This window comes from Rhincodon typus, unplaced genomic scaffold, assembly GCF_021869965.1.
Source record: "Rhincodon typus isolate 14 unplaced genomic scaffold, sRhiTyp1.1 hic_rhity00012690, whole genome shotgun sequence".
In the NCBI taxonomy this organism is placed as follows: Eukaryota; Metazoa; Chordata; class Chondrichthyes; order Orectolobiformes; family Rhincodontidae; genus Rhincodon; species Rhincodon typus.
Window position 1 is genome coordinate 1 of NW_025978328.1, and position 5,259 is coordinate 5,259.

Genomic DNA, 5,259 nt, shown 5'->3' on the forward strand with positions numbered 1-5,259 from the left:
GGTTAGGGTGGATTGGCCGTGCTAAATTGTCCCGTAGTGCCCAGGGATGTGCAGGTTAGGGTGGATTGGCCGTGCTAAATTGTCCCATAGTGCCCAGGGATGTGCAGGTTATGGTGGATTATAGGGGGAATAGGTCTGGGTGGGATGTTCAGAGGGTCAGCGTGGATGTGTTGGACTGAATGGCCTGTTTCCACACGTTGGGGATGCTATGATTTTGTTAGCCACCACCCACCACCCACCCACCCACTTTAATGGTGGCCCCGAAGCACGGTTCTGATTTGAAGAAGCAGCGTCTTTGCATGTCTCTACCTCACACTCTCATGTCCGCCTCTCTCCAGGCTGAATAATAACAAGCTGACGGCCCTGTGCGCACTGCAGTTGACTCAAGTACTCAACACAAACCACTCGCTCACACAGCTCAGTCTGAGTTACAACCGGCTCAGCAACCTGGGATTGAGGAGGCTATGTACGGCACTGAGGGCACCGGCCTGTCAGATACAGAAACTGGAGTAAGTCTATTGCTTACTTTTCTCTCTTCAGTCGTGGAGCATGTGGGCATTGTTGCCTGGGTCCAGCATTTATTGCCACTGGATCAAATGGTAATCGGTCATGGAGTTAAATGATCAATAGGTCATGGGCTTCAATCATCAATTGGATATTGGGTTAAATCATCAATAGGTCATAGGTTTCAATCATCAATTGGTCATGGGTTTCAATCATCAATTGGTCATGGGTTTCAACCATCAATTGGTCAAGGGTTTCAATCATCATTTGGTTATTGGGTTTATTCATCAATTGGTCAAGGGTTTCAATCATCATTTGGTTATTGGGTTTATTCATCAATAGGTCATAGGTTTCAATCATCAATTGGCCTTTGGGTCAAATCATTGATCAATTCAATGACAAGTAATGAAGGAACCTAGAGAATGTCTAGTGGAGGCATTTCGTACCCTTTCTCTCAGGGATCTGGGTTGGAAGGTACTACATGTAGCACTCACCCACAACTGCAGATTGTGGCAGCTTACAGACTCCCAGCCCAACTGTAGGTACATAATTCCTTGAACGTGGAGTCACAGGTAGACAGGGTGGTGAAGAAGGTGCTTGGTATACTTGCCTTTATTGGTCAGTGCATTGAGTATAGGAGTTGGGAGGGTCATGTTGCAGCTTTACAGAACATTGGTGAGGCCACTTCTGGAATATTGTGTGCAATTCTGGTCTCGCTGCTATAGGAAGGATGTTGTGAAACTTGAAAGGGTTCAGAAAAGATTTACAAGGATGTTGCCAGGGCTGGAGGGTTTGAGCTACAGGGAGAGGCTGAATAAGCTGGGACTATTTTCCCTGGAGCATTGGAGGCTGAGGGGGTGACCTTATAGAGGTTTATAAAATCATGAGGAGTATGAATAGGTTGAATAGTCAAGCTCTTTTCCCCAGGGTAGGGGAGTCCAAAACTAGAGGGGCATAGGTTTAAGGTGAGAGGGGAAAGATTTAAAAGGGACCTGAGGGGTAATTTTTTCAGGCAGGGGGTGGTGCGTGTATGGAATGAACTGCCCGAGGAGGTGGTGGAGGCTGGTACAATTACAACATTTAAAAGGCATCTGGATGGGTACATGAATAGGAAGGGTTCAGAGGGATACGGGCCAAATGCTGGCAAATGGGACTAGGCTGGTTTAGGATATCGGGTCAGCACAGACAAGTTGGACCAAAGGGTCTGTTTCCGCGCTGTATAATTCAATGATTCTGTTGGTTTTGTGGCACTGTGGAGGCTGTGCACTATGTACATATGGGTTGTGGGCGTCTGCACCCCGTTCTAAGTTATTTTAAGGACCTTGTCCTCTGCTTTTTGGTTGCACTCCAGCCCCTCCCCAAGCGCCTGGTCTTTGGGAACCCAGTGTTGGGGGGTGGGGGGCCGGTCAGAGGATCTCCTCGTGGGTCTGCTCCTGGGTCTAGCTGGGCTGCTCATTTACAGGTCCAGGCCGTGGTGGGGGGTCTTGGGAGAGGGAGCATGAGGGTGCCCACCTACACACTTGATGCATTTAGGGAGACCCGGGCTTCATTAAGCCCTCCATTTCTATTTGGATTTGGTTCCCTACCTTCCTTCACTTTGTTTTTTTAACATAAACGTTGGCCCTCCCGGACTCTGCTTGGTCCCGGTTCCCTGGCCGTACGGGATGTCTCACCCTGATGGTGGGAATGCCGAATAAAGTTATCTCGCGTTTTGTGTTTTTACCGAGCCCGTGTGCGTAGGCACACAATGTGGGTGCCGTTGGGTGCGAAGGAATATCAGAAAGAATGAAGAAACCAAGGTGTCGCGCTGTCGAGCAGTTAAGAGGTCCAGTTGCCAAATGGTTGGTTGACCCAGTCGCTTGAAAGGAATATGGTCCAGAACCGATAACAGAATATTAAGGTATACGAGGAATGGAACACTGGACAAGATTGTGAGTGGGGAGGCGAAAGGTGAAGGATTTAATAATGCCCTGGGCAGCGCTGGGGAAGCCATTCAGTACACCATGTCTGTGTGCTGTCTCTTTGAGAGTGTTACTTCATCAATCTCAAAGCCCACTGCTCGTTTACCAAATTTAAAAACCGAAAGAACTGTGGATGCTGTAAATCAGGAACAAAAAACAGAAGTTGCTGGAAAAGCTCAGCAGGTCTGGCAGAGTCTGTGAAGGAGAAGAACATCAGAGTTAACCTTTCGGGTCCCGGTGACCCTTCCTCAGAACTGATGGTGGCTGGGAAAACGTCAGTTTATATGTAGAAAATAGGGAAGTGGGTGGGGTAGGGAGTAAACGGTAAGATAGAGGCCAAATTCGTTTACCAAAGCTCTACAATACCTGTGAACTAAATGCCACATTTTGCGGGTTTTTTTTTGGGCAGGGCAAAACAAGATGATAGCCAGGGAAAGACAGGAGTATCAGAACATGAAGGAGATAAAGACAGAAGTAGGGGAGCCTACCAGGAGAGAGGGAGAGAGAGAGAGAGAGAGAGAGATATGAACCATGTATCTCCTGCCCTCCTCCTTGTGGATGGAGGTATTTGTGGATTGGGAAGGTGCTGGGGAGACTGAGTAATCCGCTGTAGTACATCTGCGGCAAAGGAGGGAGCGTACGGTTTAAGGGAGTGTATGAGAGTCGCCAGGATGTGTCTCTACCTTTAACTTCCCACCTTCACCTTGATGATTTCGCAGGCTCGATGACAATGGACTCCGAGATGCGTGCGCTGAGGAACTAGCCTCAGCCCTCAGCAGGAACCAAAGGTTGAAAGGACTATATTTGAACAGGAACAGCTTCAGTGACCAGTCCATCCCTGCTTTCAGCCATCTGGTAGACCGCTGCAAAAGCCTGAGATACATCTGGTAGGTGCATTCATCCTCACACTTTCAGTTCAATTTCTCTTTTAAATGTGGGCAAGAGGAGCAGGGGATGGATGGAGTCGGGCTCACGCAGCTGAAGGGCAAAAAAAATAACAGAAGTTGCTGGAAAAGCTCAGCAGGTCTGGCAGCATCTGTGGAGGGTGAAATCAGAGTTAACGTTCTGGATGCAGTGAACCTTCCTCAGGGCGTGGAGGGGGTTTAGTTTTTGTTTTCGGTTGTCTCAGCTGGGATTGAAGCTGCTCGATGTAGCTCTCTCTCTCTGCTGCGAGAATTTATTATTTTGTTTGCATTCTCCTGGACTAAAGGAGACTGCAAGTGGAAGAAATCTGTTTTACTGAATTTGCCTTATCAAGGGAGTGTTCACAGAATTAGAACAAGTGATCGGTTGTAGTTAAGAGATGTATTATTGATAAGCATTTTGATAAAAGTTATACTTTTGTTTGTGTTTTAACTGTAGGGTAAGCACGAAGCATGTTTTACTCAAAGCCTAGTAGTTTGCCCAATGTGAATCGCATTGGAAAGGACGCACATTACTCTAAGCCTAAAACCTAGCATTTACTTTTTTAAAGGAATCTCTTGGATATTTTGAGGGGGTTTGGTCTATACAACAAGGACATTGTTTTAATGTTTTTCCACTTCTGAAAGTAGTGCCAGGTTGCGTGGAGAATTTGTTTGTGCACGTTAAAATGAAGCTCGGCTTAAAAAAGAAGCATTGAAGTAGGAAATCCAGCAAAAAAAAGTGAGTGGAAGAAATTGGGCTGTCCCCAAGCATCAAGGTGTCTCAAGGCAGTGACTATGTCAGGAAAATCCGACCGATGCAGAAGTTGAGGGAACGGGCAGTTTTCTTTCAGAGAGAGGCAAGTCAAACAGAAAACATCTGCACCAGAGACGACGCAATTTAGCTGTCTCCACAACAGTCAGGGCAGAGGAAGAGGAGCACACATTGGCTAAGAAGGTACCAAGAGAAGTTGCGGAAGCAAAAAGATTTAAGAAATCTGACAGGAAGACGGAACGCAAAGCTGGTAAACGTGACTTTAAAGAGCACATATTGGGGAGTAAGCTGCGTCAGATGTCCTTTAGGGAAGGAAACTGCCATCCTTACCTGGTCTGGGCCTACATGTGACTCCAGACCCACAGCAAAGTGGTTGACTCTTAACTGCCCGCTGGGCAATTAGGGATGGGCAATAAATGCTGCCTGGTCAGCAATGCCCTCATCCTGTGAATGAATAAAGGGAAAAAAAAAGTTTCGGGGTTTCGTGACGAGAGATCGAGTAAAGACAATAGCAAGCAAATGCAGAAGTTGTCAGAAAAAAGACCAAATACCTACAGTTGGTACAGCTAAACAGAGAACTTCCGAATGGGAATAGGATGAACCTTTCACTGGGCTTTGAGTTTCAGGAAGTTTATTGTGAGGATAAACAGGTTGAATATTTATTTCTGATATCTGCAATAAGACCATGTCAAACAGTTCTTAAATTTTGTTTTAAAAGTTCTCTTGTGGGATGAAGGTGTTGCTGGCATTTATTGCCCCCTGCCCCTAGTTGCCCCCCTTGGGAAGGTGGGGGTGAGCTGCCCCCTTGAACCGCTGCAGTCCATGTGCTGTGGGTTGACCCACAATGTCCCCTTAGGGAGGGAATTCCAGGGATTCTGACCCAGCGACACTGAAGGAACGGCCGATATATTTCCAAGTCGGGATGGGGAGTGGCTCGGAGGGGAAGTTGCAGGGGGTGGGGGGTCCCATGTATCTGCTGCCCCTTGTCCTTCTGGATGGAAGTGGGTCGTGGGGTTTGGAAGACAGTGCCTGAGGATCTTTGGTGAATCTCTGCAGCGCATCTTGTAGATGGTACACACTGCTGCGACTGAGCATCGGTGGGTGGAGGGAGTGGGAT

The 5,259-nt window shown here is 47.4% G+C and overlaps 1 long non-coding RNA gene across 1 annotated transcript in view; it reads left to right on the forward strand.

The window, feature by feature from the left end:
• LOC125482571 overlaps window positions 1-5,259 on the forward strand; it is a 6,160-nt gene continuing 901 nt past the window's right edge. Inside the window, exons 1-2 of the long non-coding RNA XR_007261680.1 lie at window positions 1-509; window positions 3,185-3,352. This is a non-coding gene — a long non-coding RNA (uncharacterized LOC125482571). The remainder of the gene's footprint in view (window positions 510-3,184; window positions 3,353-5,259) is intronic.